Source organism: Suricata suricatta, chromosome 6 (genome assembly GCF_006229205.1).
Source record: "Suricata suricatta isolate VVHF042 chromosome 6, meerkat_22Aug2017_6uvM2_HiC, whole genome shotgun sequence".
NCBI classification, from domain to species: domain Eukaryota; kingdom Metazoa; phylum Chordata; class Mammalia; order Carnivora; family Herpestidae; genus Suricata; species Suricata suricatta.
In genome coordinates this window covers 54,162,426-54,173,760 of record NC_043705.1, presented here as the reverse complement: position 1 = coordinate 54,173,760, position 11,335 = coordinate 54,162,426, and the positions used below count along the sequence as shown (strand labels likewise).

At 42.0% G+C, this 11,335-nt stretch overlaps 1 long non-coding RNA gene and 1 other non-coding gene across 3 annotated transcripts; both read left to right on the top strand.

Annotated features, from left to right (window-relative positions):
• Positions 1-1,309: 1,309 nt before the first annotated feature.
• On the top strand, positions 1,310-11,248 carry LOC115294547. Of its 2 annotated transcripts, XR_003909948.1 has the most exons (4): positions 1,313-1,394; positions 7,422-7,571; positions 9,013-9,153; positions 11,196-11,248. It is a non-coding gene; the product is annotated as an uncharacterized LOC115294547 (long non-coding RNA). The 2 variants fall into 2 exon arrangements; XR_003909949.1 differs by lacking the exon at positions 7,422-7,571 and having other exon boundaries at positions 1,310-1,394.
• On the top strand, positions 7,176-7,313 carry LOC115295123. The gene has a single exon (XR_003910347.1). It is a non-coding gene; the product is annotated as a small nucleolar RNA SNORA47 (small nucleolar RNA).
• Positions 11,249-11,335: the final 87 nt, after the last annotated feature.

The window sequence follows — 11,335 nt, the reverse complement described above, 5'->3', positions numbered from 1 at the left end:
CCAAATGGATTTTTAAAGTACTCAAAGTAATAAAGCCTCTTGCTAAAAGGATTGCCAGATACAATAAACTTTAAAAATTTGTTTATGAATTAAGTCATGAATAAGAGACGACTTAACCAGATTCATTTATACGTGTTACTATTCTTTTAATCAGACATCCACAGCAGTAAGTGTCCTGCTGAGAAGAAAAACATTAACCTGATAGTTAATCTTCACATTGCAAAATTATCTCTTTTAAGATACCCAACCAGTTTCTTCTGAAACCATTCTTGGAATGGTAAGGAGAAATTCCATTAATGCACTTTGAAACTTAGAAAATGTTCTAATTTATAGAGGAAAAAAAGGTTGAAAAAAATTACTTGAACCAAATCATGTAAAGTGGATTATATTATTGTAACCAAGAATTCCCTGTCCTCCTTTTAAGAGGATTGTACAGTCTCTGTCCATTGTCTATAATTTGCAAGGTTTCCTTTTAAGAGTGTACTTTCTAGCCCATTGACAACAGGTTTGTCATATGACTTGATTTGGCCAATAACATGTGAGCTGAATCCAGGTGCCCAGAATGTGAGCTGTTCCAAGTTTTAAGAGCAGCCAGTGGTGTATAAGAGCTGATGGTAACATTTCCAGATTAGGCAAGTCTCTTGTTAAACTTGTTGAAAGTAGCTTGAAATCAGCCATGGTGCGAGTATTTACATCACGGACATAGCAAACACTACAAACCAGGACTCCTCTTCCCTCAAAGTTCATTCCAGCACACAGTGAGGTGAGTGTATCCCAAAAAAGTTGGTCTTTCAACCTGGAGCCTGGAGTAAAGGAAACTAGTGGAACAGAGCCGTAGCTGCCTGCAGCAGATGTAATTGAATCTTTGTTATTGTAAATAACTGGGGTGTAGAGGTTGTTATCTCAACACAAGCCATGAAAAGGTGACTGATAGGCTAGCACTAGCGTTATTAAGTTTCAGAGCACCAACAAACCCTACCTTTATCTGTCCAGACCGTGGTTCCATCAGACACCTTGAACCTGAAAGGGTGCAAACTGCACTCAGACTCAGGATAGGAATCCAGGTCTTGGAAGATTAATGTAAAGGTAGAAAATAAAAATTACATTTTTTAAAAGCACTAAACAATCGCAACATTTTTAAACCTTGGCAACCACAAGTCTGTCACTGGTGAACCTGGATGGATAAGGAGTGATTCCCCAGCCCTTTCCCCTATAGGTCACATGTTCCCATCGCCCCTTTCACCCCCAGACTCGCGAATTGAACGCTGTGTCTTTAAGGGAGACACGCGGAGGTTTCCGCACTGGACAAAATGTCTGCGAGGATCCTGGAGGGGACCGGCGATTCCAGACTTCCAGCCCGCCTTCCACTCCCACCACGCTTCGGGGGTGATGGGGTGAGTGTGCACCGCCACGCATGCTGTGGCGCTCCCGGAGGCTGGGTCAGGTCGCGGCAGGCCAGGGGCCAGGGAGGAGGAGGGGCGCTGCGAAAGGAGCGGGGCTGGGGCTGGGGGGGACCAGCCACGGGCCTCTGGCGCCGCAGGTGAGCCCTGGACCCGCAAACGCCACTGTCCAGTATTATCACAGGCTGGCTTGTGCAGAGGCTGCCGGACGTGCCCTTCCTTCGCTGTGGTGAGGTTGTCCCTAGTGTAAAAGATGCGTGTGACCCCAAATTCTGAATAAAGGCACCGATCAGTTTCAACACCTCATTTTTGCTCCTTCTCCACAGTCTCCCTTAAAGAAAGTTATTTGGGGATATCGAAAATCATCTGCCCTCCTTTGGGGTAAAATTGCCTTTTTTGCAGTCACACTTTTAACAGCACAAGTGGTTGGGTGCCCTGTAGTGTGCTCTTTTCTCTGAGACTTTCTCAATGTCTCTAATTTTAGAGAAGAGAAACGGAATGCTAGCCAAATGCTCAAACAATCCCAGCCCCCACCTCCATGATACTCAAACAAAAGAATTTTCTGATCCTCTCTGAGTATACAGGAGCAGTTTGCTGTAAGTAATCTTACACTAGCCAAATGCCCAAAGGTCACCAAGCAAAATTATTTTTCCTTCCATGAAAGAAAAAAATAACCACCATCCAAACTTCTAATTAGCCAAGACTATATGGATATGGTGTTTAAGTAGAAAGAGCTTAATAAATTGACATAATTAGGATAATTATTTTATGCACTTCACATTAATGTATTATTTGTACACCCTTTTTGGCCAAAAATAGTTTGAGGTAAAGGACAATAAAAAATATTCAACAATGTGCAAAAGGGCCAAGAGCCAAAACAAGGTAATTCTCAGTTTAAAATTATGTTGCAAAGGCCTTCAGAGTAGAGTAGCCTTAAATTCTTCTAATTCATATCAAAGTATGCATTTTGCAAAACAAAATGGATCAACACCCTTTTTTTCAGGAACATGTATTAAAGTAATGTAGGCCTGAAATAAAAGTCCACTTTAGGGTGGAAAATTTCATTTTAAACATGCATTAATAAAGAGAGAATACATCAGAGCCTTTTAGCTAATGCTAGAGGTACCTAAGAGTTAAGACATGTTGAGAACATCTCTGACTCTCCATACGATTAGCTGTGGGCAGTAAATTTTTTTTACAGTCCATGTGTAACCTTTATCTAATATTTTCACACTTACCCCCTTCTTGTCTGAGCCTAGTATCCACACTTTACAGTTTGGAAGCATTTTTACTTGCTTTTTAACTTCATCTAAGTCTTCAGCCTGGTGATTCCAGACTAGTTTTTCTAACTGTCTCTATTTGTTTATAAACAGATTATTTCATGGTAGTAAACTAATATTTCTACAGAGATGGACAAGTAACAGATGAATGAATTGTGGTTTCCTTGGTATTTGGAAAAATTGTCAAGACTAATTGTTTAGTTATTATGTTCTGCTTTGATTAAAGTTACTGGTGAATGAAGTAAATGAAAATGTTCTTACTGTTTCCACATAAGTCTGTGTGGATTTCGCATTAGTGTGAATTTCTTACTAAGATCCAGGCTCAACCTACACATATTTGTTTGTAACTCTGCCAGATTAATCCCTCTGAAGTGCTTCGCCTTGGCTGTGGAAGGACAAATACAGCTATAATTCATTTGTTATTCCCTTTTGAGAAGAGTGCCTGATTCTTTGGGCTTTAGCCTGCTTAATATTTTGTCTATGTTAAAGTAAGTATAAAATAAAAATAATTAACTTGTTTTACAGGAGGACTCTTAATGTTACAGTCGTGTATTTTATGTATATACACATAGATTTACACAAATTACTCATCCAGGTTTTGATCTCCCTTATTCTCTATACTGATACTCAGGGAGATCATACTGAAGAATCTGCATTTTAATCTGATAGGCTATTCGAAGACTAGACCTTCAGAGAACTGCAAATAAAACTTCAAATGTAGTTTGAAGTAATTCATGTGAATGTATTATCTTCCACAGGTTTTAACCTTCTTGTCATCCCTTCCAGGTAATGGATACTCAAATGAAACTCACTATGGGAAAGAGCAGAGGGTGGCACTCTTAACTCTCCCCTCTTCTGTGATATAACTGAAATCTACTTTTCTTTCAGCTTTTTCCCCTCTGAAACTGGACTAAAACATCTCCACTGTTGATTTCATGCTAGCTACTTCCATTTAGCATCAAGAAATTTTTTTTAGGAGCACCTGGCTGGCTTAGTTGGTAGAGTACCCGACTCATGTTGTATGGCATGAAACCTACTTAAGAAGAAAAGCAGAAATTTTATTTTAAAATATGAGCTGGGGGGCACCTGGGTGGCTTAGTTGGTTAACTGTCCGACTCTTGATTTTGGCCCAGATCATGATCTCAGGGTTTGTGAGACTGAGCCCCATGTCAGGCTCTGTGCTGACAGCACGGATCCTACTTGGGATTCTGTCTCACCTCTCTCCGCCCCTCCCCACTTATGTTCTTTCTCTCTCGCAAAATAAACATAAAAAAAATAAAGATAAAATATGAGCTTGGAAGCCTAGTTATAAGACTAAAGAGAGTCAGCACTAGTGGCAGTGTTTTTGGGCCCTGTAGGAGGTAGGGAAGGGAAGTGATGCTGAAGCAGGAATCTCTGCATGAACAGTGTAGGGCCCCCAAGGCCTAGCCTTTGCCCAGCATGGACACCGTGTGATGGAATTCACCCTCATGAGTGAATACTGCTCTGACCTTTACCTCCTGTATCAGAATTATGGCTGGAAGCATCTCTCCTCACCAGGTGGTGAGCTTCTGGAGGAGATAGACTGTGTGGTTCTTGGTATCCTGGTAGTAAGCCCTTGCCTGACCCTGAGCAGGTGCACAATGAGCAACTTGAATGAGAGTGGATGGAGTGAATGGATATAAGCAAAATAATCACATTCACTGGCACTTTTTTTATAATTTAAAAAGTGTTTAAGGAAAGGGGCACCTGGGTGACTCAGTCTGTTGAGCATCCTACTTCCGCTCAGGTCATGATCTCATGGTTCGTGGGTTCGGGCCACATATTAGGTTTTATGCTTTGGATTCTGTCTCCCTCTCTCTCTCCCTCTGCCCCTCCCCTGCTCATATGTGCATGTGTGCTCTTTCTCTCTCTCAAAAATAAACACAAAAACAAAACAAAAACAGCTCTACCCTAAAAGAAAAAAGCTAAGGAAAAATTTAAGGAGTTCTTATTATTTTCTTCATATTAGCTAATCATATAGTTAATAGGTGTCTGTTTTTGTTGGGTACTTGGTAAGGAAGAAATGCCTAGCAAAGGGCTCCAGGTACCCAGACCTCCCCATCAACTCCCCCCACCCCATTATTTTCTCCCGGAGAAGTGAGCAACCTAATTTGCATACAGGTCAATTTAGGAAATGAAAATAAATTTGGTTGGGGAGGGAAGGTAGATCTGTGATTCTTTGTTTTTTTATATTAAAAAACCCTCAAGAGAATTCTTCCAACTTAAACTGCCTATTGTACTGAATAATAGGATGTCAAAGAGAAAAATAATACTGCCTTTAGCTACTAAGATCTTAATTTGGGCATGTTTGAGCAGTAAATGCTGATAGCTTCTTTTTGGTCATGCCTTGAATTTATATGCTATAGCAGTGGAGAGTCCAACAGAGAGATTATTTGCATTATTTGATTTCAGCCACCAGTTTAGAGGCTTGACAATGGGGACTTGGTGAGCTGGGTCTACGAAAAATCGAGTCAGGTTTATTACACTGAATGCAGCATCCCTGCAGTGCCTGCCTGTGCCAGGGAGATGAGTGAGGGGGGCAGCTCTCCATGGCGCCTCCATCTCCTGTGGACACAGACTCTCCTGCTCAGGCTGGGCACAGCAAGCCACCTGACACTGGGCAACCCTCCACCCTGGGTTCCCACCATGGCCAGATGGCAACACATTATGCCCCATATGCCTGTCCCCTCCAGTCTCCATAGTTAAGGTTGCTTAGCCCAGCCTGCGCTCACATACCTGAGGATTGTTTCATTAACCTATTTTGTATTTATGCTGTCGCGAACTCTCTATGAAGGCATGTACAAAAGTCGTGTCTTTCTACAATGTCAGCTTTACTTAATCATAAAGTAAGGTTAACATAATCATAAAGCAGATTCAGAATCCCAAACTCAAAAGACATTTCAGCACGCATTTAACTTGGTGTCGTACATGACACACAAAACAATGAAGATACAGTAAGGGGTAAGTTACTGAATGAAATGCCAAGTCGGTTTGTGAGCACACAGCTGAGATGAGGCCTTGACCAGTGTGGATCCACTCTGCGCCTCCTGCTTACCGTGTTCCAGCAGTGGAGGATCTCTATCACTTTCGGAAATGAAACGGGCAGAACCTTCAGCGGCAGTTGCCTGATGCAGTGGGACGTGGAAGGGTTAGCGTCTGGAGAATCTGGGAGTTTGCTACAAAAATCTTTCCTTTTTAAATGAATTTGATCAGTCTAGTCCTTTCAGACTTCTTCTGGGTCTAATGTTATCAGTTCTCAGTTCTTGCAGGCTCTCTTGGCTTTTCTAGTTATCAGTTCTGGGTGCCCCTGGCTGTTAACAGACCTAGCAGTGTCTGTTCTCAGCTCTTCACCTTGTCTGTTTTCCTGATTCATTACATCCTTGCCTAACACAAGTGACTCCATCTTGCTCTCTACATATGTGTAGACGCTGCAAGGTACATAGTCTACCTAGATGTGTCCACAGATGCACACGCTTTCTTAGGACCTTTTTTCTCTTTTGTGTTGACTGCTTCTCTTTCTCCTCTCACACTAGCTACCACACCCGCAGCTGTCCCTCAGTCAACAGTGGATCTCCTTCCTCATTTTTCTTCAGATATATATAAAATTTTTATATAACCTAAACAGATCTCTGTATTATTTAATAATAATGACATATTATATATACTTTTCTTCATCTGGATTTTTTCCTTGAAGAGTTCCTTCAGAAATCCCTTTAGGTCTTCTAGAAGATTTCCAATCCATTCTTTGGCTGCACAATATTCCCTGGTGTGAACACACATTATTTACCCAGCCATTCTCCAGCTCACAGGCGTTCCCATGTTTCCAGTTTTTTTGCCATTCCAAATAATACTGTAATATCCTAATACATTACATATTAGTACTTTTAGTTTTACAGAATAGATTGCCAGGAGTGGGATCCCTGATTATATCTATTTTTAATTAATAGAAATTGCCAGATCGCTTTCCTAAAAGCCTTCATATCTCCACTAGTAATGCATAACGTACTCTTTTCTTTGCCTCCCTTCTAGCTTTGGCTGACAGACCTCTTCATTTCTGTTAGCGCGATGGATCTAAAATGAGACCTTATTGTTACTATAATAGCACTTCCCTGAATAGAAGTGACGTGCATCTTTTCACAAAATTCTTGGCCATGTGATTTTGTTCTTAGGTCATTTGCCTACTCATATTTCTTGCCCATTTTTCTATTGGGTTACGTGTCTTTTTCTTGACAGTTTGTAAGAGCTCTTTGCATATTAGGGTTGTGACTGAAGATCCAAATTGAGGCTTCTCTTCCAAGCCAAGATGGTTGGCGAGGAGGCCTCCCTCCTTCTGCACTGTAGGGCAGGTTGAAACACACTGAGTTGTTTAGCAGAACTAGGAAGGCTGTTAGGACTTGTGGCCACAGACTGCTGGTCACTGTTTAGATCCTCAGTCTGAACAGAACACTGCATTGAGCCAGAATGTAGCTGTGTGCGGAGGGCTGAGAAGGTGAGGCAGTTCAGCACTGTGCTGCCTTCCACCGGTTAAGACCTCCGAGAGCGAAGGCCTGCCGAGGCGGAGGATGTCCCTCTGCCGCCCACGGAGGGGCAGCGCTGCGCTGGCCGACATTGACGCTGCTGCTTGTCCCTGGCCCAGATGAGGCAGTCCACTAGGTCTAAGGGATTAAGACATCAGAATCCGTGCTCCTCACTCTTGTTTCCACCTTCACTCTTACAACAGATGGCATTCACGTGTGTGGCACTCGTCTGGGCATCCCAGATTTTGAAGAAACCCAGAGACATCTTGCAGGGAGGTAAAGCATGACTAATTGGTCACCTCTGGCACTTTTAGGGGCACATCAGTAATGATCACTCTCAGACTTTGGCACAGGTAAGACAGTCTACAGTTTATGTATAGTTTTCAACCCCCAGCTAAGGAAGTATACCGGAATTCAAAGCAATAGTCTTGATATTCTAGAATGCCTTTAAATGTCTTTTAATTTATTAAAAAACAAGTATTCATAATACTATTTTCTCCACTTTTGTGTATGTCTAGTAATAAAAAGGGAACAGAATAATAATAATAATAATAATAAGAACAGATTCCAATGTAGAAGAAATAGAATTTCTAAAAAAAATTTTTTTAGGTAAAATTGAGTCACAAAAACAAGTTCTAATACTAAAATCTTGTCTCTTTACTAACTATAATGTGACATAACCATAATGTTTACTAAGCATAAAGAAAATTATTCTGGAAGTTGGTCTGTAACTCCCCTCCTCATCCTATTATGCCCCTTTTACGGACCTCAGAGATACAGTAAATCTCTTGGAGGAAGTCTAGCCTTTAATTTTTAAAGACTTTGTATAGTAATTGGCCTTCATGAGTAACCATATTCAAATCAATGCCTCTCGTATCAGAAGACATATTAATAGCTACTTCTTTTGTTAGAAGAAGCCTTGTACTTGTCCTTTTTTTTGATGATTCTGGTAAATTTGTTCTTTCTTTTAAAAATGCAAGTGATATGTTAAAGGTCATGCCTGATTAGACTTGCTTGGTGGGGAAAAAGTGAGGTTTAGAAATCTGTAATGTATCTGTAATGAAGCTTAGCAACTGAAATAAAAGCTTACACTAAACACTACTGCTATTATAGCAACTTATTTTTCCTGTTCTCAACTTTGCCTTCCATTTTTCCCAGTTTAGTTGAACCAAAGAGATTCTGGAACTATATCATTTCCACTGCTGCTGGTTCAAACCCTGACAGTCTGCGTGGCCACTGGCTACCTCACGGTGCCTCTTGGTCTTGACAGTCCCCCTGAAATAAGTTCTCAGAAGAGCTCCAAGTCTTCCTCGTGTTCTCTTATTATTTTTAAAATTTCAAAACAAGTGTGTTTAGAATCACACATTTGGTCCTTTGTGAAGTTACTTCCTCAAGAATCAACTTCACCTTTTCTACCCTCCCCCCACTCATTTGATAGGTTACCGCTGTGATAAATTGTTTTAACAGAAAAGACTTTACAGTGACAGTCACCGGGTTGTGTTTGGATCTTTTTAACAACATATTTGTCAGACAGAGCAAGAAGCTATTACTTTTCTTTATTTTCTTCCTTCATTACAAGTATTGATCTAGTTTTTTTAAATATATAGAGGGGAACACTGCATGGAGAAGAGCAATAAAGAAAACAAATTTTGTTTTGTAACTGGAGCACCTGTGACATGGTCAGAAAAAAATGAACATTCAAACATGGTGCTAGCCAGCATTTCTAGTATGTGTTTAGGAGACTGTTTGCTGCATTTCTTTCACTCACTGCCTGTCCTCTGAATTTACTCCTAGCACTGCTGATGGTTCTTCAGAACTCAGGATTCATGCTGCAGTGGGTCTGCCTGAGAACTTAACATTGGCTGGAAACCCTGAGACAATGACAGGGACCCCCCTCCCCAAGGCCCACAGGACATGGCCTAACCCAATTTAAAGGTAACAATTTAGAAAATTACTTTGTATCTTTGTTTTCCTAAAGACATATATTTGTAAAACTAAAGTTGTAGTGGTTTTCGGTGCTGCCATCTTGCTCATCAGCACGTTGTTTTTAAATTCACAAAACAAAGATTTATTTTGGAAAAGTTTCCTCACTGGGAGGCTTTTAAAAGGCCATCCAACTAGCACTTCACCCCTAAAGTTTAAGAAGCACACTTTTCATTCCCAAAGCTTTTTTTTTCCGTCTCGTTTCTACAGTTTGTTCCCTAACACTAAGAGAAGAAAACGAAAGGAAGCCTTGTGTTATAGGTTAACAAACCTGAGTAAAATGGAAACGGCTGTTTTGGCTTCTGTAAATTGCTTTCTGAATGCATCTCCCCATTCACTGTTCTGACTAACTGCATAGTAACTGCTGAAACAGTGGGATAAAAGCCTATGTAGCTCCCTGTTAAAGTTATCAGCTGTAACTTCCACCTGCTTGCTAAGTGCAACTCCACCCCTTTTACTAAGACCTGAGTTAACTGGTGAGAAATCATCCCCATCTCGCGATATCTTAGATGTATAACTGACTGGTTATTTTATTTTATTTTAAAATAGTTTATTGTCAAATTGGTTTCCATACAACACCCAGTGCTCTTCCCCACAAGTGCCCTCCTCCATCACCTCTATCTCTTTCCCCCTCCTTCCCCTTCAACCCTCAGTTCCTTTTCAGTATTCAATAGTCCCTCAGGTTTTGCATCCCTCTCTCCCCCCAACTCTCTTTCCCTCTTCCCCTCCCCCTGGTCCTCCATTAGGTTTCTCCTGTTAGACCTATGAGTGCAAACATATGGTATCTGTCCTTCTCTGCCTGACTTATTTCACTTAGCATGACACCCTCAAGGTCCATCCACTTACCCACAAATGGCCAGATTTCATTCTTTCTCATTGCCATGTAACACTCCATTGTGTATATATACCACATCTTCTTGATCCACTCATCAAGTGATGAACATTTAGGCTCTTTCCATGATTTGGCTATTGTAGAAAGTGCCGCTATGAACACTGGGGTACAGGTGCCCCTATGCATCAGCACTTCTGTATCCCTTGGGTAAATCCCTAGCAGTGCTATTGCTGGGTCATAAGGGAATTCTATGGATAGTTTTTTGAGGAACCGCCACAGTTTTCCAGAGTGGCTGCACCAGTTTACATTGCCATGACTGGTCATTTTAAAGGGACATAGAAACGTAAAGGTGTAGGTTCCCCCCAAAGATGGCCTTTGTGTATTACAATGTAATTGGCTACCATGGAATGCTATGGATTATAATTGGTTAACTAAATGATGACATGTCCTGTCCATATAATCTCACTGCCGCCTTTGTTCAGGGCCATTCTCTGCTCCTGAACACCCGAGGAGATCAAGTTTGGCCCCGCAGTAAATAAAAGCATGCAGACCTAAATAAATAAAATCATGCCTCGCTTCTATTGGTAGTGTAGTGGACTTTTCGTAACTACCCCACAACACCTTGCTCTTATTCTGAAAAGGCAGTAACTTTTTAAAAGAGAGTGACAGGGGCGTCTGGGTGACTCAGTCGGTTAAGCCTGTGACTTCAGCTCTGGTCATGATCTCAGGGTTTGTGGGTTTGAGCCCTACGTGAGGCTCTGCGCTGACCGCCCAGAGCCTGGAGCCTGCTTCAGATCCTGTGTTAGCCTCTCTCTCTGCCCTTCCCCCATTCACGCTCTCTCTCTCAAAAATAAATAAAAACATTTTTAAAAATAGAGGAGACTAGTTAAAACTCATACATACAACAGCACTTATGTAGCTGGCTTTTCCCACTGAAGAAGCTTGGCTTCCCAGTTTTTAGTGTAAGTACGCGTTAGCTGCGGACCTACATGATTCCAAAGAGCCTTCCTAGTCAAGGGAAGGAGGGCTGGACACGTTGAGCATTTTCTGAGGAATAAACAATTAACACTGAAAAAGAGCCCCAGGCACTACCCGAAAGGACCGCAGGAAAAGGGGGCCGGGATTTTGGTGCTGTCCTTACCTGTTTCTCCCTCGAACGCAGACGCCACGGAGAGAATGAGGAGTGACGAGCCGACGACGCCCATGGAAGAGAGCGGCGGGCCAGATGCCGCCGCGGTGCTGGGCGGCCGGTGTCCCAGCCCGGCCCCGGCCCCGGCCCCTCCCGGCCGTCTGGGGGCGCCA